Source organism: Eucyclogobius newberryi, unplaced genomic scaffold (assembly GCF_026437365.1).
Source record: "Eucyclogobius newberryi isolate DKJ021-1_F unplaced genomic scaffold, fEucNew1.0.hap1 SCAF_10, whole genome shotgun sequence".
Taxonomy (NCBI): domain Eukaryota; kingdom Metazoa; phylum Chordata; class Actinopteri; order Gobiiformes; family Gobiidae; genus Eucyclogobius; species Eucyclogobius newberryi.
The window spans coordinates 1,901,725-1,925,727 of record NW_027315724.1 but is presented as its reverse complement, the minus strand read 5'-3'; positions in this window follow the sequence as shown (position 1 = coordinate 1,925,727).

Here is a 24,003-nt window from a genome sequence, read left to right as displayed (position 1 = left end):
TCCTCCACACTCCACTCGCCGCTCTCGCCTCTCACGGCGGGGGAGGGGTGCATGATTTAAGGCGGGCGCGGTGAGCGAGCGGGGATGAATCTATGAGCTGTCGGCTAATATGTGAACGCACTGGAGTGTGCTGGATGAAGCTGTGTCGCTCCTCCCACTGATAAATGATCCTTTAAAGAATCCAAGAGTCTGTTCCAGCACCGGACAGTTCTTCGTCCATTATGAGCCGCTATCGCTGAGGAAGGTTTGGAGGTTAAAGAAAAGGTGAAAACGATGAATTAGATGAGATTAGTCATGGGACAAAAGGGACCATAGGGCTTTCGCTCAAGAGGTCCCACATGATGCTAACTCGTTTAGTTGTGTTTTCTCGACCTAAGATAACAACGTGAGACATGTTTTGTTATATCTGTTTAAGTGACCTGTGCTATTAAACCATCTTCCTTTCTAGAGCTGAAAACATTATGATGTGACCAGGACAGCTCCTCTGTGTTGTCAAAGTCTTTGTTAGCTTGGAAGGTAGTGGCCATTATTTCATTGCTCTAATGATCAGAATGAATTTGGTCAAGTTGGATGTCATGTCTCATGTCCTTATGCTCTGTTTTATTTTGAAATCACTTCTCTAATCACACGTGTTTCATTGTTCTTCCTGTGTATTTACTCTGTGTCATCCCTTCCTCATGTTGAGTGTCCAAACTGCCTTTTTTACTCTGGGTCTGTTTTTGGAGCCAAACTGATACTAGCCTGACAGGATAGGCTTTAAAAACACAGAGGAGCTGTGTTCACGTGGTTCATATGCAGACGGCTGAACACCCTGTGATTACGAGAGTTCTGCCACTGAAATGATGGAGAAGTTTCATGGCAGGTGCATTTCCACCGTGAGAGACAGAATCTAAAAAAGATCCGGGAATCACAGTTTTATTTTTTAAATAATTGATTTGTTGTTATTGCTGCAAAGTATTTGAACCCCTGAGATTTGGTAAAGAAGCCTCTGTTTACAATTACAGAGGTCAAAGGTTACTGTAGTTCTGGACCAGCTTTGATAAGGTAAGATAAGATAAGCCTTTATTTGTACCACAATGGGGAAATTCCAGTGTTGCAACACAAAGTAGGTACAGAAGTAAACAACAAAGAACAGATAACTTTGAAACCCACTCTTATAAAAACCTCTTATACTATATAATAATAACAATAGTGACACTTTTATTTACAGCTGTTATTATGGACAGAGAATATTGCACCAGGATGATTGACATTATGTCAAAGTATTACACATGGGTATGACAGTATTGCACATGGGTATGACAGTATTGCACATGGGTATGACAGTATTGCACATGGGTATGACAGTATTGCACATGGGTATGACAGTATTGCACATGAGTATGACAGTATTGCACATGGGTATGACAGTATTGCACATGGGTATGACAGTATTGCACATGAGTATGACAGTATTGCACATGGGTATGTCAGTATTGCACATGGGTATGACAGTATTGCACATGAGTATGTCAGTATTGCACATGGGTATGACAGTATTGCACATGGGTATGTCAGTATTGCACATGGGTATGACAGTATTGCACATGAGTATGACAGTATTGCACATGGGTATGTCAGTATTGCACATGAATATCACAGTATTGCACATGATTAAGTCAGTATTGCACGTGAGTATGTCAGTATTGCAAATGAATATGACAGTATTGCACATGAATATGACAGCATTGCACATGAGTATGTCAGTATTGCACATGGGTATGTCAGTATTGCACATGAGTATGACAGTATTGCACATGAGTATGACAGTATTGCACATGATTATGTCAGTATTGCACATGGGTATGACAGTATTGCACATGATTATGTCAGTATTGCACATGGGTATGTCAGTATTGCACATGGGTATGACAGTATTGCACAAGTGTATGTCAGTATTGCACATGGGTATGACAGTATTGCACATGGGTATTACAGTGTTGCACATGGGTATGACAGTGTTGCATATGGGTATGACAGTATTGCACATGGGTATGACAGTATTGCACATGGGTATGACAGTATTGCACAAGTGTATGACAGTATTGCACATGGGTATGACAGTATTGCACATGGATGGACAGTGTTTGTTGTAAAGTCTGACAGCAGCAGAAGGACAGACTGAAACGTCTCCTTCACACAGCGATGGTGGATCAGTCACTGAAGCTGCTCTCCAGAGTGGACAGAGTGTCCTGCAGGGGACAGAGTGTCCTGCAGGGGGTGACACTCATGGTCCAGCATAGATGTGAATCTAGCCAGGACCCTCCTGTCCCCCACCTCCTGCACCGAGTCCAGAGCACAGCCCAGGACGGAGCTTTGTCCAGCTTCTTCCTCTCCCTTTCTGTGATGCTGCTGCTCCAGCAGACCACACCTACAGGAGCTGATGCACCACAGAGTCAGAGAAGGTCTTCAGGAGTGGCCCTGTCAGGAGTGGCCCTGTCAGGAGTGGCCATGTCACTCCAAAAGACCTGAGTCTCCTCAGGAGGTAGAGCCGACTCTGGCTCTTCCTGTACAGTCTGTTATGAGTCCAGTCCAGTTTGTGGTTCAGATGAACACCAGGTCCTTGTATGAGTCACTCTCTCAATGTCCCGTCCCTGGATGTTCTCTGGTGAGGGGGGCGTGGCCTCTGTGGAAGTCCACCACCATCTCCTTGGTCTTCCCCGCGTTGATGAGGAGGTGGTTCCGCTGACACCAGTCCACAAAGTCCTGCTCCAGTCCTCTGTCCTCCACATCATCATCCGTGATGAGTCCGATGATGGCAGAGTGGTCAGAGAACTTCTGCAGGACACAGCTGTCCGTGTCATGTCTGAAGTCTGCAGTGTAAAGGGCGAAGAGAAAGGGCGCAAGGACGGTGCCCTGGGGCGCCTCCACACTGCAGGTCCGAGTGTCAGACACACAGTTCCGGGCTCTCACAAACTGGGGTCGGTCTGTGAGGTAGTCCAGGATCCACTCTGCCAGGTCATACTCCACACCAGCAGTCTCCAGCTTGTCCCTCAGGAGCTGATGGTGTTGAAGGCGCTGGAAAGATCGAAGAACAGGATCCTCACAGAGCTGCCAGGCTTCTCCAGGTGAGAGAGAGAGCGGTGCAGCAGGGAGATGACGGCGTCCTCTACTCCGATGCCAGACCGATATGCAAACTGCAGCGGGTCCATGACGTCCTTGATTGGCCGATTGGTGATGATGCCTGTCATTTTCATGTCCCTTTCATGTCCCTGTGACGCGAATCTTTGATGACAGAAATGTTGAAATGTAATATTTATTATAAACATTTTTACAGCATTTTAAAACGTTAAGAATGTTTGTGTCATGTTTTTCCTCCGACAGAAACAACATAAACAACAAATATATCCCCCACATCTTCCATTTTCATACACTTTTGAAAAAGCGCCAGGGAGCCACTAGGAGGGCGCTAAAGAGCCGCATGCGGCTCCAGAGCCGCAGGTTGCCGACCCCTGCCCTATCATAATGTAAGACTGGTGGGAGACTCTTGAACCATGTACTCGCTGCAGATCAGAATCAGAAAAGGTTTATTCTCATTTTCAGTGAACAAAATTCACAAATTAGGAACTTGCTTTGACTGTAAGGTGCATCATACAATAATGAATAATATTATTAACAAAATATATCAAATAAGGAATGCATGGAAAGGAATTTACTTATAAAACAAAACGTCTGAGTATTTACAGAAAATATCTAATTGGTCAGAATGGTGCAATAATGAGCAGTGCAATGAATAGTGTTGTATTATTGGTTTGAATAATAGTTAAAGCGGCAGATGTCAAGTGTTCATGAGTCCAACAGCAGAGGGAGAGAGGGACCGTAGCCTCCTGCCTGAGGGGAGTGGCCTCCTGCCTGAGGGGAGTGGCCTCCTGCCTGAGGGGAGTGGCCTCCTGCCTGAGGGGAGTGGCCTCCTGCCTGAGGGGAGTGGCCTCCTGCCTGAGGGGAGTGGCCTCTTCCCTGAGGGGAGTGGCCTCCTCACTGAGGGGAGTGGCCTCCTGCCTGAGGGGAGTGGCCTCCTGCCTGAGGGGAGTGGCCTCCTCACTGAGGGGAGTGGCCTCCTGCCTGAGGGGAGTGGCCTCCTGACTGAGGGGAGTGGCCTCCTGCCTGAGGGGAGTGGCCTCCTGCCTGATGGGAGTGGCCTCCTGCCTGAGGGGAGTGGCCTCCTGCCTGAGGGGAGTGGCCTCTTCCCTGAGGGGAGTGGCCTCCTGCCTGAGGGGAGTGGCCTCCTCACTGAGGGGAGTGGCCTCCTGCCTGAGGGGAGTGGCCTCCTGCCTGAGGGGAGTGGCCTCTTCCCTGAGGGGAGTGGCCTCCTGCCTGAGGGGAGTGGCCTCCTCACTGAGGGGAGTGGCCTCCTGCCTGAGGGGAGTGGCCTCCTGACTGAGGGGAGTGGCCTCCTGCCTGAGGGGAGTGGCCTCCTGCCTGAGGGGAGTGGCCTCCTGCCTGAGGGGAGTGGCCTCTTCCCTGAGGGGAGTGGCCTCCTGCCTGAGGGGAGTGGCCTCCTCACTGAGGGGAGTGGCCTCCTGCCTGAGGGGAGTGGCCTCCTGCCTGAGGGGAGTGGCCTCCTGACTGAGGGGAGTGGCCTCCTGCCTGAGAGGAGTGGCCTCCTGCCTGAGGGGAGTGGCCTCCTGCCTGAGGGGAGTGGCCTCCTGCCTGAGGGGAGTGGCTCAAATAGTCCATGTCCAGGGTGAGAAGGGTCAGTGATTTGACCTGTTCGTCCCAGAGTCCTGGAGACGTACAGGTCCTGCAGAGATGAAGTCTGCAGCCGATCACCTTCTCAGCAGAGGGCGCTGTAGTCTCTGTTTGTCCCTGGCTGTGGCTCCAGCGTAACACACGGTGCTGGAGGAGGTGATGGAGGAGGTGCTGGAGGAGGTGATGGAGGAGGTGATGGAGGAGGTGATGGAGGAGGTGCTGGAGGAGGTGATGGAGGAGGTGATGGAGGAGGTGCTGGAGGAGGTGATGGAGGAGGTGATGGAGGAGGTGATGGAGGAGGTGCTGGAGGAGGTGATGGAGGAGGTGATGGAGGAGGTGATGGAGGAGGTGATGGAGGAGGTGATGGAGGAGGTGATGGAGGAGGTGCTGGAGGAGGTGATGGAGGAGGTGATGGAGGAGGTGATGGAGGAGGTGCTGGAGGAGGTGAGGATGGTCTCAATGATGGCCGTGTAGAACTGCACCATCATCTCCTCTGTCAGCTTGACTTTCTTCAGCTGCTGCAGGAAGTTCATCCTCTGCTGGAGCTTCTTGATGAGGAGCTGATGGTGGCTCCTCCCACTTGAGGTCCTGGTGATGGTGGCTCCTCCCACTTGAGGTCCTGGTGATGGTGGCTCCTCCCACTTGAGGTCCAGGTGATGGTGGCTCCTCCCACTTGAGGTCCTGGTGATGGTGGCTCCTCCCACTTGAGGTCCTGGTGATGGTGGCTCCTCCCACTTGAGGTCCAGGTGATGGTGGCTCCTCCCACTTGAGGTCCTGGTGATGGTGGCTCCTCCCACTTGAGGTCCTGGTGATGGTGGCTCCTCCCACTTGAGGTCCTGGTGATGGAGGCTCCTCCCACTTGAGGTCCTGGTGATGGTGGCTCCTCCCACTTGAGGTCCTGGTGATGGAGGCTCCTCCCACTTGAGGTCCTGGTGATGGTGGCTCCCACTTGAGGTCCTGGTGATGGTGGCTCCTCCCACTTGAGGTCCTGGTGATGGAGGCTCCTCCCACTTGAGGTCCTGGTGATGGAGGCTCCTCCCACTTGAGGTCCTGGTGATGGAGGCTCCCACTTGAGGTCCCGACAGATTACCTGGTCATCATATTCACACAATACGACATAAAGTTTAACTCATAAAATATAAAATATTGTGGAAATGGTGGTTTCCTGCTTTTTGGATTTGATTAAATGATTATAGAGTCCTGACTGTCCCACTAAACACATATTATTCTCTCTCTCTCTTAATCTTCTGTTTTTTAACTATTCATCTCCAGATTCGTTCTGTGAATTTCCCTGAAGTGAGAGCACCGCTGTTTCCTGTCAAATGTCTGTTATAACTGAGTGTTCTCCACTGGCTGCAGACGGAAGTCTCAGGGGAAACGGCAGAAATCCAAACGTGTCATGAAAATAAAAATAGTTCTAAAACTTGTTATGCCAACCTAAAAGTAAATAAAAATAATTCATAATCATTTACCAGTTCATGCATTATTCATTCACTCCACATCGTCTGCCCTGGGGCAGAGTGATAGAAGTGAGGCTGCCACTCTGACTATAAGCAAAGTTAAGTCAATTATATTTGTATTGCACTTTCAAAGACTTAAAGTGCTTTACATAGAATTTAAAATTCATACAGTTTACACATTTGCAGTATATACAAATAGTACTTTAAAATCAATGAATACATATTACACACATTTATTTATACATTAGACATTTGCTAAGGCAAAAAGATGATTTTTTAATTTAGACTTCTAAATATTAGGCCTCATTTCCAAACATAGTTCCACATGTCGGAGGCATAAAAAGAAAAAGAGGCTTCACCATGTTTGGTCTGACCTTTAGGCACCACCAAGAGCCCAGCACCAGCTGATCTCAGGGTTTTGTGGTTTTGTGATTTAATGAACCAATGAGAGCATTTTACATGAATTCTTTGAGGGACTGAAGCCAGTGCAACTCGTGTAATTCTGGGTTCAAGTGTAGGAGTGTGAGGACTTTGTGAGACCTGTGAACAGGTCATTACAATAGTCCAGTCTACTCGACATAAATGCAAAGACCAACTTTTCCAGATCTTGTCTGGATTTAAAGTCGCTGAGGCACAAAAAGTTTTTTAAGTGATAAAAGGCCGATCTACTAGTAATTTGAAGATGGACATTAAAACTCAAGTCTAGAGTGACCCCAAGACTCTTCACTTTGTCCTTGCATGTGAAGGACAGAGCACTGAGCTTTTCACAGTTTGTCTCTTTCACTGAACCAAAAACAAAAACCTCGGTTTTGTCCTGATTTAACATAAGAATATGATTATTATCCACAGGCGTACTGCATGCAGATGCACTGCATCAATGATTCAAGATCATCTCCTGGAGTGACAGAGACATATATTTGTGTATAGTCTCTGTCATTAAGGAAAGTCCTTAACCAGCTCAAAACAGAAGATGAAAACCCAAAATAATGTTCCAAGTGGGTCAAATGTCATATGTGACAACAGCAGAACGTGCACTGGTCAGACCTGGGATTGAACCACAGACCTTTGTGTTTATGGCAGATCATTATAAGAATCCAACATAGTTTAATCGTCTTATGCTTTGGTCTTGTTCTTGTCTTGTAAAGTCCTGGTCTAGTTCCAGTGTCATGTGATAAGACTTTTCTAAGTGTGTTAAATACATATTTAACCCTGTGATGGTTAAATATGTATTTAGGGGCGTTTGAAATGTCTTTCTGTCTCTGAGCTGAAAACCAGCCTTACATTTGCCGACATTGACCTAAAGACAACTCTCCTGAGAAACCCTGGCTCTTTTTTTATATTTGGTTTGGTGTGCTATGTTTTTGTATGTTGTATTCTCTAATTATGAAAAAAAAATAAAAATCTTTTACATGTATTTTCACAAGCTGCAGGGGGCGCTCTATCACCAAAATGACTTCTTTCTGTTTGGCAGCAGTTCCTGTTCATGTCTGTGAAATGTCTTGGTGAAATAAATGGCTCTTGATAAAACAATGACACTGTATTGTAACTTTATTATTCATTTTGCATCAAATATTCATTTTGTTTCCCTTCCTGATGCAGCCTGCTCTCTTTCTGTGGCTGTGACCCGTGTTTCTGGATTAACAACATCACATTATACCTAATTGTAAAACATTTATTATGCTTGCACGGCAGCCAGGCATGGATCATGCAATATTCAAATAATGCACCGTAATTTAAAGTTTAAACCAAGTGGCCTCGACTGAAAAGCCATTTTAATAACAAACTCACCCATGACAAAATGTACTGGGCGCCAATTCTGGGCTAGCGTTCAAATATTTATAGAGGCATACATTTGCATCGAAACAAAAGGTTATTGAGCGAGCGTGGGCTCGTTGTAAATGATACTCGAGAAACTTCCAACAAATTCAAATTTAATGTTAACCTGCTGTGGGAGAAAAATGATGCAATATGCTCGGAGCTCGCGGCGCGCTGCACTCTGCAGCGAGGCCATTCACTGCTACATTAACTTTCCCATTTATGCAGCTCTTGTAAAGAATCAAGTCTGGAAGCACAGGGAGGAGGGGCCGTTATGAGCCGTGTGGGCGGGTATTTATCACACAGTGGGGACTCAAACCTCTACACACTCGACTCATACCGACTCCCTTATGCCACTATTACTCGTGGTTTGTTTGGCCAGTAGTGACCATGGTCAAGGTTAGTCTCAGTCTCCAGGAAATGAATTGAAAGCTGAGTTTTCTCCTCCACATCTTCTCTTCCTCCACACATTTATTGGTCATTTCTCCAAAACAGCAAAATATATATTTTAAATCTAGAGTTCCTATCCCAGATGCCCTTCCTGTTACAACCAAACCCATTTTGTGACTGACGTCAAACATAACCCTGTGTTTTCTGTTGTATACTATATTTAGGGGCTAAATAGATATTCCACTGGGCTCACCTACATCATCACATGATCTGACAGAGCAGTTCAGGAGCAGCTCTGAACACCCACGTGTTCAGAGCTGCTCTGAACACGTGGGTGTTCAGAGCAGCTCACAGCTCATACTGATACTAACACTCCATCCCATTCATTTGAAGGAGGCAGCACATTAAAAACATGAACGGTCTCTTTTGTAGATGCACAGACAAATGTTCTTTTTATTTGTTTGTTACATTTGCCAAGAACAATCAATATCCAACTTCAACCTCCAGATTCTGAAGTAATGTTTGAAGGATTACTGGAGATAAAACAAGACAAACATGTAATTGTGCCAATACAACATATAAACCAGGCTAAAGTCTCCACACAGTAATGAAAGATCTGTGAATGTACAGATGTACTGATGTGTGCTATAAAATGCTTATATCATATCAACTATTGTTTTCTTGTTTTGTGCTGCATCACCAGGACAAGTTACTTCTGTCCATTGATAATGGCAATAAACCTTTTGTGATTCTGATTCTAAACAGCTTTATTGTAATATCTACTAACTACCCATGATCTTTCAGTTTGGGTGAGACTTATTCCCTAGACTTTTAACACAAAGGATGGTCTGGCATGGATTTTTTCAGCCAATACTCATCTCCAATATTTGACTTGCCGTTCTGGCCAAAGACCAATATTTGCAATCAACAATCAATATTTTTATACCAATGGCCAGGTCCACAATTTAAACCGTTGTATGAAGTTCCCGTTTAAAAAAAAAAAATGAATAGAATGGAACAGAAATACTAAATTTTAAAGTCAATCTCCTGGCTCTAGTAGCAGCACCTGACGTGTCTGCGGCGTGAAACCCGACAGCAGGAACAAAATGGCGTGATAAGATTCTGAAATGCTTTGACCTGTTTCCCGTGAGCAGCGAGCGAGTGTTGGTGGTGCACAGACACCATGGCCATGTCGGAGCAGGCAGCTGCACCATCACGACACGCCCGCCCGGTGATGAATGTCCCCTCTATAGACTCGGCATCACAAAATCAATAGTGCTCAAATTGAAACAGTATAGGCTCGTATCGATCGTGCGCGCGGAATACAAACTAGCCGCCTTTGATACCTCTCCCCCAGACAGCCCTCGCCCAGTAATGACACACTATCAATTTTCACTTTGCACTGATAAATCAAGTTGAAAATTGGATGTCAGTCTTTGTTCCAGGGAGGGCTTGATCCTCGTGCTGCTGACCCCTGACCCCGTGCTGGATTATAAAGTTCAACCTCATCTCCAGTCAAAGCACACGTGAAAGAGGCTGGACTATCGAAGCTAAATGTCACCAGCACCGTGTGTTTGATTATGACGGTGATCCTCAGAGTTTACTGACAATAGGTGACAGATTTTATTACTATACGTGTTAAATCGACTTACTCAGAATTGTATTTAGTACTTAGTATTTTTTCAAGGGCTCCTGCATGTGTGAGTAATGTGAAAGTCTGTTTTCACCTACCCCCTACGTGATAACTGCTGCATTCGTATTTATGTTGTTCCTGACTCGTCTCCAAGAGGAACATCTCCACCGCATGATGCTGCCTCCACCGAGCTTCACTGTAGAGATGGTGCAGGCCATGAGCGGGGCCTGTTTCCTCCAGACATGACGCTTCTATTCAAGCCAAAAAGTTCAATCTTTGTTTCATCAGACCAGAGGTTTCTCATGGTCCTTCAGATGCCTTTTTCACAGACTCCAGGCGGCTGTCATGTGCCTCTTACTGTAGAGTGGCTCCAGCCTGGCCACTCTACCACACAGGCCTGATGGGTGCTGCAGAGGTGCTTGTTCTTCTGGAAGGTTCTCCTCTCTCCACAGAGACACACTGGACATCTGTCAGAGTGACCATCAGGCTCTTGGTCACCTCCCTGACCAAGGCCCTTTTCCTCCAATTGCTCAGTTTTGCCGCGCCCAGCTCTAGGAAGAGTTGTGGTGGTTGCAAACTCTGTTGGCTCAGAGGACACTTCAGTGCTTTTGCAATGTTTCTGTCCCTTCCCCAAAATGTTCTATTTTCTCATCTGACCACATGAGTTTGTCAATGACCATCCAGAGGAGTCATGGGAGAAACAGACAGGTCTGGACATGTGCTGACTTAAGCAGGAGAACCTTCTGTGCGGTGCATGATTTTAAACCATGACGATGTAGTGTGTTACCATAGTAACCTCTGAAACAGTGGTCCCACCTCTGTTCTGGTCTTTGACCAGCTCCTCCTGTCTCCGGTCCTTTTTCTTGATCCGGTTTGGGTTCGATGCCTGTTTCCAGCCCTTTGGTTTTCTTTTTTACCCTTTCAGCTGTTCAGTGTTCCTATGGTTCTTGTGTGTGTTGTTTTTAGAGAGATTCAAAATATTCAAGAGTTTTCAACGGTATGATCGATACAATCGACCCAATGACATCAGAAGTGTTACAAGTCGCATCAAAGTGAACGGAACATCCATGAACATACATTTGAACCAAAATGAAATCAGAAAGAATAGACATTGTATATTTACAAGAGACACATTTGAATAACGCTGAACATCAAAAACTAACAAAATTCTGCAAAAAATCCTATTATTCATGGTACAAATGCAAACATAGAAGGAGAGTTGCAATTCTGATTTCAAATCGAACAGTTTTTGAACCGAGTTTCGAAAGTAAAGATAAAGAGGCAGATATGTTCTGGTTAAAGGGAATATTTATGTCAAGGTTTTCACTCTTTTAAATGTGTCTGCTCCACCAGGGGGCGATATCACTTTCTCTGATGATGTCATGGACCTGATTTTGAACCACTCTGATGGAACCCTGACCCCTGACCCTGAACCACTCTGAGGGAACCCTGACCCCTGAACCACTCTGAGGGAACCCTGACCCCTGACCCCGAACCACTCTGAGGGAACCCTGAACCACTCTGAGAGAACCCTGACCCCGAACCACTCTGAGGGAACCCTGACCCCTGACCCTGACCCTGAACCACTCTGAGAGAACCCTGACCCCTGACCCTGAACCACTGACCCCTGACCCCGAACCACTCTGAGGGAACCCTGAACCACTCTGAGAGAACCCTGACCCCGAACCACTCTGAGAGAACCCTGACCCCTGACCCTGAACCACTCTGAGAGAACCCTGACCCCTGACCCTGAACCACTCTGAGGGAACCCTGACCCCTGATCCTGAACCACTCTGAGAGAACCCTGACCCTGAACCACTCTGAGGGAACCCTGTCCCCTGACCCTGACCTTGAACCACTCTGAGAGAACCCTGACCTTGAACCACTCTGAGAGAACCCTGACCCTGAACCACTCTGAGGGAACCCTGACCCCTGACCTTGAACCACTCTGAGAGAACCCTGACCCCTGACCCTGAACCACTCTGAGGGAACCCTGACCCCTGACCCTGAACCACTCTGAGGGAACCCTGACCCCTGACCTTGAACCACTCTGAGAGAACCCTGACCCTGAACCACTCTGAGAGAACCCTGACCCCTGACCCTGAACCACTCTGAGGGAACCCTGACCCCTAACCCTGAACCACTCTGAGGGAACCCTGATCTGTGGAGGAGATTGAACCTTCACATTCAGCTACATTAGACGTGTGGAGCTCAAGAGGCTCTGGAGGAACAAGAAAGAAGAAGTTCTGTCTCTTGTTGAAGAAAATAGGATTGATTGACATCTGGAGGGAGATGAACCCTAGAGCTCGTCAGTTTACTCACTTATCTAATCCATAAACAGGATAGATTACTTTTTTGTTCCCAATAAAGACAGATCTTTAATCACTGAAGGCACAATAGACCTCAGTGTTCATGCTCTACATTTCTGTAGATTTGTAGGAAAGATGTAAAAACACAGTTGGAGGTTCAATGCAGCTGCTTCATGAGCCTTTGTTCAAGGACAAAATGTCCAACAACATTAAGACTTATCTGGAGGCAAATGATACTGGGGAAATGTCTCCGCCTCCTTTGGGACGCTTCCAAAGCAGTGTTGAGAGGACAAGTTATAGACATAGCCTCCGGAAAAAAGAAATAAAGGGAGAAAAAGCTCTTTCCTCACTCTTAGCCTTGTGCTTAGCCTTGCTCTAGCACCACTTGTAGCCTCGCTCTCGGCCTCGACCTCAACCTCTCTCTCGCTCTCGACCTCGCTCTCGACCTCTCTCTCGCTCTCGACCTCTCTCTCGCTCTCGACCTCTCTCTCGACCTCGCTCTCGACCTCGGCCTCGCTCTCGACCTCTCTCTCGACCTCGACCTCTCTCTCGACCTCGCTCTCGACCTCTCTCTCGCTCTCGCTCTCGACCTCTCTCTCGACCTCGCTCTCGACCTCTCTCTCGCTCTCGACCTCTCTCTCGACCTCGCTCTCGACCTCTCTCTCGACCTCGGCCTCGCTCTTGGCCTCGCTCTCGACCTCGCTCTCGGCCTCGCTCTTGGCCTCTCTCTCGACCTCGGCCTCGCTCTCGACCTCTCTCTCGGCCTCGCTCTCGACCTCTCTCTTGACCTCGCTCTCGACCTCTCTCTCGCTCTCGACCGCTCTCTCGACCTCGCTCTCGACCTCGCTCTCGACCTCTCTCTCGCTCTCGACCTCTCTCTCGACCTCGCTCTCGACCTCGCTCTCGACCTCGCTCTCGACCTCGGCCTCGCTCTCGACCTCTCTCTCGACCTCGACCTCTCTCTCGATCTCGCTCTCGACCTCGCTCTCGACCTCTCTCTCAACCTCGACCTCTCTCTCGACCTCGCTCTCGACCTCTCTCTCAACCTCGACCTCTCTCTCGACCTCGCTCTCGACCTCTCTCTCAACCTCGACCTCTCTCTCAACCTCGCTCTCGACCTCTCTCTCGACCTCGACCTTTCTCTCGGCCTCTCTCTCGACCTCTCTCTCGGCCTCGCTCTCAACCTCGACCTCTCTCTCGACCTCTCTCTCGACCGCTCTCTCGACCTCGGCCTCGCTCTCGACCTCTCTCTCGACCTCTCTCTCGACCTCGCTCTCGACCTCTCTCTCGACCTCGACCTCTCTCTCGACCTCGCTCTCGACCTCTCTCTCGACCTCGACCTCTCTCTCGACCTCGACCTCTCTCTCGACCTCTCTCTTGACCTCTCTCTCGACCTCGACCTCTCTCTCGACCTCTCTCTCGACCTCGCTCTCGACCTCGACCTCTCTCTTGACCTCGCTCTCGCTCTCGACCTCTCTCTCGACCTGGACCTCTCTCTCGACCTCGACATCTCTCTCGACCTCGACCTCTCTCTCGACCTCGACCTGTCTCTCGACCTCGCTCTCGCTCTCGACCTCTCTCTCGACCTCGACCTCTCTCTCGACCTCGCTCTCGACCTCTCTCTCGACCTGTCTCTCGACCTCGACCTCTCTCTCGCTCTCGCTCTCGACCTCTCTCTCGACCTGGACCTCTCTCTCGACCTCGACCTGTCTCTCGACCTCGCTCTCGCTCTCGACCTCTCTCTCGACCTCGACCTCTCTCTCGACCTCGCTCTCGACCTCTCTCTCGACCTGTCTCTCGACCTCGACCTCTCTCTCGCTCTCGCTCTCGACCTCTCTCTCGACCTCGACCTCTCTCTCGACCTCGCTCTCGCTCTCGACCTCTCTCTCGACCTCGACCTCTCTCTCGACCTCGCTCTCGACCTCTCTCTCGACCTGTCTCTCGACCTCGACCTCTCTCTCGCTCTCGCTCTCGACCTCTCTCTCGACCTGGACCTCTCTCTCGACCTCGCTCTCGACCTCTCTCTCGACCTCGACCTCTCTCTCGACCTCGACCTGTCTCTCGACCTCGCTCTCGCTCTCGACCTCTCTCTCGACCTCGACCTCTCTCTCGACCTCGCTCTCGACCTCTCTCTCGACCTGTCTCTCGACCTCGCTCTCGCTCTCGACCTCTCTCTCGACCTCTCTCTCGACCTCGACCTTTCTCTCGGCCTCTCTCTCGACCTCTCTCTCGACCTCTCTCTCGACCTCGACCTCGCTCTCGACCTCTCTCTCGACCTCTCTCTCGACTTCTCTCTCGACCTCGCTCTCAACCTCTCTCTCGACCTCGCTCTCGACCTCTCTCTCGACCTCGACCTCTCTCTCGACCTGTCTCTCGACCTCGCTCTCGCTCTCGACCTCTCTCTCGACCTCGACCTCTCTCTCGACCTCGACCTTTCTCTCGGCCTCTCTCTCGACCTCTCTCTCGACCTCTCTCTCGACCTCGACCTCGCTCTCGACCTCTCTCTCGACCTCTCTCTCGACTTCTCTCTCGACCTCGCTCTCAACCTCTCTCTCGACCTCGCTCTCGACCTCTCTCTCGACCTCGACCTCTCTCTCGACCTCTCTCTCGACCTCGCTCTCGCTCTCGACCTCTCTCTTGACCTCGACCTCGCTCTCGACCTCTCTCTCGACCTCTCTCTCGACCTCTCTCTCGACCTCTCTCTCGACCGCTCTCTCGACCTCGCTCTCGACCTCTCTCTCGACCTCGCTCTCGACCTCTCTCTCGACCTCGACCTGTCTCTCGACCTCTCTCCCGACCTCGACCTCGCTCTCGACCTCGACCTCGCTCTCGACCTCGCTCTCGATCTCTCTCGACCTCTCTCTTGACCTCTCTCTCGACCTCGACCTCGCTCTCGACCTCTCTCTCGACCTCGCTCTTGACCTCTCTCTCTCTCTCGACCTCTCTCTCGACCTCGCTCTCGCTCTCGACCTCTCTCTTGACCTCGACCTCGCTCTCGACCTCTCTCTCGACCTCTCTCTCGACCTCTCTCTCGACCTCGCTCTCGACTTCTCTCTCGACCTCTCTCTCGACCTCTCTCTTGACCTCTCTCTCGACCTCGACCTCACTCTCGACCTCTCTCTCGACCTCGCTCTTGACCTCTCTCTCGACCTCGACCTCTCTCTCGACCTCGCTCTCGCTCTCGACCTCTCTCTTGACCTCGACCTCGCTCTCGACGTCTCTCTCGACCTCTCTCTCGACCTCTCTCTCGACCTCGCTCTCGACTTCTCTCTCGACCTCTCTCTCGACCTCGCTCTCGACCTCTCTCTCGACCTCTCTCTCGACCTCGCTCTCGACCTCTCTCTCGACCTCGCTCTCGACCTCTCTCTCGACCTCGACCTGTCTCTCGACCTCTCTCCCGACCTCGACCTCGAGCTCGCTCTCGACCTCGCTCTCGATCTCTCTCGACCTCTCTCTTGACCTCTCTCTCGACCTCGACCTCGCTCTCGACCTCTCTCTCGACCTCGCTCTTGACCTCTCTCTCGACCTCGACCTCTCTCTCGACCTCGCCCTCGCTCTCGACCTCTCTCTTGACCTCGACCTCGCTCTCGACCTCTCTCTCGACCTCTCTCTCGACCTCTTCCTCGACCTCTCTCTCGACCTCTCTCTTGACCTCGACCTCGCTCTCGACCTCTCTCTCGACCTCTCTCTCGACCTCTCTCTCGACCTCTCTCTCGACCTCTCTCTCGACCTCGACCTCTCTCTCGACCTCGCTCTCGACCTCTCTCTCGACCTCGACCTGTCTCTCGACCTCTCTCCCGACCTCGACCTCGCTCTCGACCTCGAGCTCGCTCTCGACCTCGCTCTCGATCTCGATCTCTCTCGACCTCTCTCTTGACCTCTCTCTCGACCTCGACCTCGCTCTCGACCTCTCTCTCGACCTCGCTCTTGACCTCTCTCTCGACCTCGACCTCTCTCTCGACCTCGCTCTCGCTCTCGACCTCTCTCTTGACCTCGACCTCGCTCTCGACCTCTCTCTCGACCTCTCTCTCGACCTCTCTCTCGACCTCTCTCTCGACCTCTCTCTCGACCTCTCTCTCGACCTCGACCTCTCTCTCGACCTCGCTCTCGCTCTCGACCTCTCTCTTGACCTCGACCTCGCTCTCGACCTCTCTCTCGACCTCTCTCTCGACCTCTCTCTCGACCTCTCTCTCGACCTCTCTCTCGACCTCTCTCTCGACCTCGACCTCTCTCTCGACCTCGCTCTCGCTCTCGACCTCTCTCTTGACCTCGACCTCGCTCTCGACCTCTCTCTCGACCTCTCTCTCGACCTCTCTCTCGACCTCTCTCTCGACCTCTCTCTCGACCTCGACCTCGACCTCGACCTCGCTCTCGACCTCTCTCTCGACCTCGACCTCTCTCTCGACCTCGACCTTTCTCTCGGCCTCTCTCTCGACCTCTCTCTCGACCTCTCTCTCGACCTCTCTCTCGACCTCGACCTCGCTCTCGACCTCTCTCTCGACCTCTCTCTCGACCTCGACCTCGCTCTCGACCTCTCTCTCGACCTCTCTCTCGACTTCTCTCTCGACCTCGCTCTCAACCTCTCTCTCGACCTCGCTCTCGACCTCTCTCTCGACCTCGACCTCTCTCTCGACCTCTCTCTCGACCTCGCTCTCGCTCTCGACCTCTCTCTTGACCTCGACCTCGCTCTCGACCTCTCTCTCGACCTCTCTCTCGACCTCTCTCTCGACCTCTCTCTCGACCGCTCTCTCGACCTCGCTCTCGACCTCTCTCTCGACCTCGCTCTCGACCTCTCTCTCGACCTCGACCTGTCTCTCGACCTCTCTCCCGACCTCGACCTCGCTCTCGACCTCGACCTCGCTCTCGACCTCGCTCTCGATCTCTCTCGACCTCTCTCTTGACCTCTCTCTCGACCTCGACCTCGCTCTCGACCTCTCTCTCGACCTCGCTCTTGACCTCTCTCTCTCTCTCGACCTCTCTCTCGACCTCGCTCTCGCTCTCGACCTCTCTCTTGACCTCGACCTCGCTCTCGACCTCTCTCTCGACCTCTCTCTCGACCTCTCTCTCGACCTCGCTCTCGACTTCTCTCTCGACCTCTCTCTCGACCTCTCTCTTGACCTCTCTCTCGACCTCGACCTCACTCTCGACCTCTCTCTCGACCTCGCTCTTGACCTCTCTCTCGACCTCGACCTCTCTCTCGACCTCGCTCTCGCTCTCGACCTCTCTCTTGACCTCGACCTCGCTCTCGACGTCTCTCTCGACCTCTCTCTCGACCTCTCTCTCGACCTCGCTCTCGACTTCTCTCTCGACCTCTCTCTCGACCTCGCTCTCGACCTCTCTCTCGACCTCTCTCTCGACCTCGCTCTCGACCTCTCTCTCGACCTCGCTCTCGACCTCTCTCTCGACCTCGACCTGTCTCTCGACCTCTCTCCCGACCTCGACCTCGAGCTCGCTCTCGACCTCGCTCTCGATCTCTCTCGACCTCTCTCTTGACCTCTCTCTCGACCTCGACCTCGCTCTCGACCTCTCTCTCGACCTCGCTCTTGACCTCTCTCTCGACCTCGACCTCTCTCTCGACCTCGCCCTCGCTCTCGACCTCTCTCTTGACCTCGACCTCGCTCTCGACCTCTCTCTCGACCTCTCTCTCGACCTCTTCCTCGACCTCTCTCTCGACCTCTCTCTTGACCTCGACCTCGCTCTCGACCTCTCTCTCGACCTCTCTCTCGACCTCTCTCTCGACCTCTCTCTCGACCTCTCTCTCGACCTCTCTCTCGACCTCGACCTCTCTCTCGACCTCGCTCTCGACCTCTCTCTCGACCTCGACCTGTCTCTCGACCTCTCTCCCGACCTCGACCTCGCTCTCGACCTCGAGCTCGCTCTCGACCTCGCTCTCGATCTCGATCTCTCTCGACCTCTCTCTTGACCTCTCTCTCGACCTCGACCTCGCTCTCGACCTCTCTCTCGACCTCGCTCTTGACCTCTCTCTCGACCTCGACCTCTCTCTCGACCTCGCTCTCGCTCTCGACCTCTCTCTTGACCTCGACCTCGCTCTCGACCTCTCTCTCGACCTCTCTCTCGACCTCTCTCTCGACCTCTCTCTCGACCTCTCTCTCGACCTCTCTCTCGACCTCGACCTCTCTCTCGACCTCGCTCTCGCTCTCGACCTCTCTCTTGACCTCGACCTCGCTCTCGACCTCTCTCTCGACCTCTCTCTCGACCTCTCTCTCGACCTCTCTCTCGACCTCTCTCTCGACCTCTCTCTCGACCTCTCTCTCGACCTCGACCTCTCTCTCGACCTCGCTCTCGCTCTCGACCTCTCTCTTGACCTCGACCTCGCTCTCGACCTCTCTCTCGACCTCTCTCTCGACCTCTCTCTCGACCTCTCTCTCGACCTCTCTCTCGACCTCGACCTCGACCTCGACCTCGCTCTCGACCTCTCTCTTAGCCTTGGACTTAAACTTAGAACTTCAATTTGAGTTTTGAATGTTAAGTATCGCTCTGAGCCTCGCTCTAAAGCCAATTGTGTGAGCGTTTTCTATTTTAACTCCACGTTTAAGTCCACGTTTCCTCGTCCTGAGCTGTAAAATATCACAAATGTGCAAATAATGATGAACAAATGATGAAAATGTCTCTTTTTACGGAAAGCCTGATTTGACGTATTAATTGTATACATATATGTATTTGCACAAAAGGAGAGCATCACAGGATGGCAATTGGTTACTTCTTATGAATGAAAGAAAATGCTTATAATCCAAGTGTCTTTGATGAGGAAAACAATCTCATAAAAGTCTCCTTTGCATAACCTCTGACCTATAATAATGTGTTCAGCTCAGTCCTCTGCAAATGAGTGACATATTGACTAAAGTGTTCATAATTGGACTGTCACCTCATTTGCCTTTGCTCATTCTGCACTAATTGCTCTTATACAGGCAGCCTTTTGTTCGCAAACGTTTTTCGGCCCCTCACAGCTGATAGAGGGCCCCCCATGCCACACCTTAAAGAACTATGTTAAATGTAAAAAGTCCCTGTGATTGCAGTCTCTGGAAAACCAAAGACAACTCTCCAGAGAAACTGTCTCTTTTTGTATTTGGCAGTGTGAAATGTCTTGTTTTTTGTTTTTTTGTAATGAGAAAGAAATAAAGAAAACTAAGGGAATAAAAAAGAAAGGCTGTTATCTGATAATGTATTTTCACAAGGAAGCTGCAGGGGGCGTTCTATCACCAGAGTGACTTAGCTGTGACCTCACCTGACTACTTCATTGATCGTCAACATTTCTTGTGTATAATTACTTTTTGGAAGAGCAGAGGACGGTGGCGTGTATTGATCGTGGTCGGGCGGTGAAAGAGCCGTTTCCCTTGGCTAACAGTGGGTTTCATCGCTCACTGAACAAATGGTTACAGTCTTGTGCTGGATAATGACCTTTGTGGCCCAGAGTGCAGCAGCGTTAGCCCGGCTCTTAAATGGTGATCCATTTGAGTCGAGCAGGTGAGGTAGAAGGGCGGGGCCAGGTCTGTGGGTGCAGGTGAACCCCCAAGGCCACACAAGAGGCCGCGGGGTCTGACATTAGCGCTCCAGCAGTGTGGCGTGTGTGGAACGTGGATCCTGCTGCAGTTCAAACATTTGCTGAAATTAAAGTTAATTTAATCTGTATTTTTGTCTTCCTTTGGGTTAAAAACGTTCATATGTATTTGTATGTATTAAAAATCGCAATTCTTAATTTGAGTTGGGTCGCCTCTCCACAGATCTGACTAGTGACTAACCTGCTTGTCTCCATGGAGGTGAATACATCTGGAATATTCCGGCAATAACCTTTAGAACCAAAAGATATTTTTAATATTTTGTGCCACAAAGAATGTGGAATTTTCAACTCTGGGAATTGATTTCGTATTTGGATGAGCAGCTCCTCATTGACCTGATCTTTTTCAGCCTGGAACATTTATTTTGCTCAACAATAATAACCAAAGTGTTTTGAAGTGGCTCTTGTTTGAGCGGCTCCCTCTGGGCCCCTCCCTCTCCCTCTGGGCCCCTCCCTCTCCCTCCAGGCCCCTCCCTCTCCCTCTGGGCCCCTCCCTCTCCCTCCAGGCCCCTCCCTCTCCCTCTGGGCCCCTCCCTCTCCCTCTGGGCCCCTCCCTCTCCCTCCAGGCCCCTCCCTCTCCCTCTGGGCCCCTCCCTCTCCCTCCAGGCCCCTCCCTCTCCCTCTGGGCCCCTCCCTCTCCCTCTGGGCCCCTCCCTCTCCCTGAGCCGTGTGAGCGTGTCCGGGGCCGTGAGCGGGGGGCCGGGGCCGGCACAACTGCTCATCTGTAATCTAGTTGAGCTCCAGTAAAACACAAGTCTGAGTATTTAAAAGACACAACATGGAACATGAGCAGAGAGAACAAAAGCAACACCGCATTTGTCCTGTTCCAAATGAATCACAATATGATCCTTTCATTTTTCCGTATGTCCACTACAATGTCCACTACAATGTCCACTACAGTGTCCACTACAGTTTCCACTACAATGTCCACTACAATGTCCACTACAATGTCCACTACAGTGTCCACTACAATGTCCACTACAATGTCCACTACAATGTCCACTACAATGTTCACTACAATGTCCACTACAGTGTCCACTACAATGTCCACTACAATGTCCACTACAGTGTCCACTACAGTGTCCACTACAATGTCCACTACAATGTCCACTACAATGTCCACTACAATGTCCACTACAATGTTCACTACAATGTCCACTACAATGTCCACTACAATGTTCACTACAATGTCCACTACAATGTCCGCTACAATGTCCACTACAATGTCCACTACAGTGTCCACTACAATGTCCACTACAATGTTCACTACAATGTCCACTACAGTGTCCACTACAATGTCCACTACAGTGTCCACTACAGTTTCCACTACAATGTCCACTACAATGTCCACTACAATGTCCACTACAATGTCCACTACAATGTTCACTACAATGTCCACTACAATGTCCACTACAATGTCCACTACAATGTTCACTACAATGTCCACTACAATGTCCACTACAATGTTCACTACAATGTCCACTACAATGTCCGCTACAATGTCCGCTACAGTGTCCACTACAGTGTCCACTACAATGTCCACTACAATGTCCGCTACAATGTCCACTACAGTGTCCACTACAGTGTCCACTACAATGTCCACTACAATGTCCACTACAATGTCCGCTACAATGTTCACTACAATGTCCGCTACAATGTCCACTACAATGTCCACTACAATGTCCACTACAGTGTCCACTACAATGTCCGCTACAATGTCCGCTACAGTGTCCACTACAATGTCCACTACAATGTCCACTACAATGTCCGCTACAGTGTCCACTACAATGTCCACTACAATGTCCACTACAGTGTCCACTATAATGTCCACTACAATGTCCACTACAATGTTCACTACAATGTCCACTACAGTGTCCACTACAATGTCCACTACAGTGTCCACTACAGTGTCCACTACAATGTCCGCTACAATGTCCGCTACAGTGTCCACTACAATGTCCACTACAATGTCCACTACAATGTCCACTATAATGTCCACTACAGTGTCCACTACAATGTCCACTACAATGTCCACTACAGTGTCCACTACAGTGTCCACTACAATGTCCACTACAATGTCCACTACAGTGTCCACTACAATGTCCACTACAGTGTCCACTACAGTGTCCGCTACAATGTCCACTACAGTGTCCGCTACAATGTCCGCTACAATGTCCGCTACAGTGTCCACTACAGTGTCCACTACAGTGTCCACTACAATGTCCACTACAATTTCCACTACAATGTCCGCTACAATGTCCACTACAATGTCCACTACAATGTCCGCTACAGTGTCCACTACAATGTCCACTACAATGTCCACTACAATGTCCACTATAATGTCCACTACAGTGTCCACTACAATGTCCACTACAATGTCCACTACAATGTTCACTACAATGTCCACTACAGTGTCCACTACAATGTCCACTACAGTGTCCACTACAGTGTCCACTACAATGTCCACTACAATGTTCACTACAATGTCCACTACAGTGTCCACTACAGTGTCCACTACAATGTCCACTACAATGTCCACTACAGTGTCCACTACAATGTCCGCTACAATGTCCGCTACAGTGTCCACTACAATGTCCACTACAATGTCCACTACAATGTCCACTATAATGTCCACTACAGTGTCCACTACAATGTCCACTACAATGTCCACTACAGTGTCCACTACAGTGTCCACTACAATGTCCACTACAGTGTCCACTACAGTGTCCACTACAATGTCCACTACAGTGTCCACTACAGTGTCCACTACAATGTCCACTACAATGTCCACTACAGTGTCCACTACAATGTCCACTACAGTGTCCACTACAGTGTCCACTAGTCCTCGATCCTTGTTGGTATCATCAGTTTTTTTGTGATGACCTTTTTTCCTGAAGTAACAGGAAGAATGCTCCAGATAAATCCATGGCTTGTTTCCATGGCAGGAGTTTTAAGGCCCGTGGTTTATGGTTGTAATGGGACGGCAACATGGTCTGTAGCTCTTCATTTGGAGCAACAGGACAGTCCCAGTGACAGTGCTAACTGACAGTTAGCAGTTAGCATTTCCCTGTGAATAATGGGCAATTTGAAATGGAGTTATTGGCAAAATTCCCTCCCTCAAACTTTTCATGTGATTCTCTTTTACATCTGGTGAAAAACCTTTGACCTTTTGTCCTCCAGACCTTGAGTCTCAGGTCACTTGTATTTGGTACAAAACCTTGATTGGATTTAAAATCTCTTGCCTTGCCATATACATTTTGAGATTGTTTTGTTCCACTCTTCAAACAGCCGGTCGGGGAGGAAAACCGTGCCAAGAAGTCAGGTCCTAAAATGCTACAAGAAATTAAAAAGAGGATAAATGAATGACTTCACAGGAAATAATTAAGATAATGCCAAATTGTAAGCCAGTGCCCAGCGTTGATATATGTGTCTGTAGTTCCATTATATGCTGATTACACACAGCACCTAAAATGGCGTCAGGTAGTTGTCATGGTGACTATATGAAGACCTGTTATATGCAGTGCAATAGGCATATTGTAACTGTATGACCCATCTGTGATCTAGTTTCACCTTTTCAAACATGCTGCTCAAAGAGAATGTGTCTGATGTGAGAGGAGTGACACACGACAGCACATCCACCCATGAAGTGACCTGGACTCCAGCTTCAAACCTTTGTCCTTCATGTCCGTGTTTCAGTTCAAGTGTCCACTTCTGCCTGAGACGAGCGCTTCATCTGTGAAACGCTCTCACATCCTTCCTCAGGCCGTAAATGTCCACACTGACTTCAACCCTGAGCTCATCAGAGGCAACTTTGACCTCTTCCATGGAGGTAATAATCGAAATACTACTGTTTGTCCTTGGGCAAGACACTAAACCCTTGTTTGGTATTCATTGTTTTGTTGCTCTGGTGTTCCGGCTCTGTTGGACCCGCTGTATTTTGGGGGTTTTAATTAAACCCAATAAAACAATTTTATGGTAAAATACTGTTTACTTTGTCCCAATTAGAAGCAACACAAACATCAAATATGTTTCATATTTGCCCTCTAACTTTGGTATCACACATTTATGAATTAAAGTGCTACTCGTTTTATT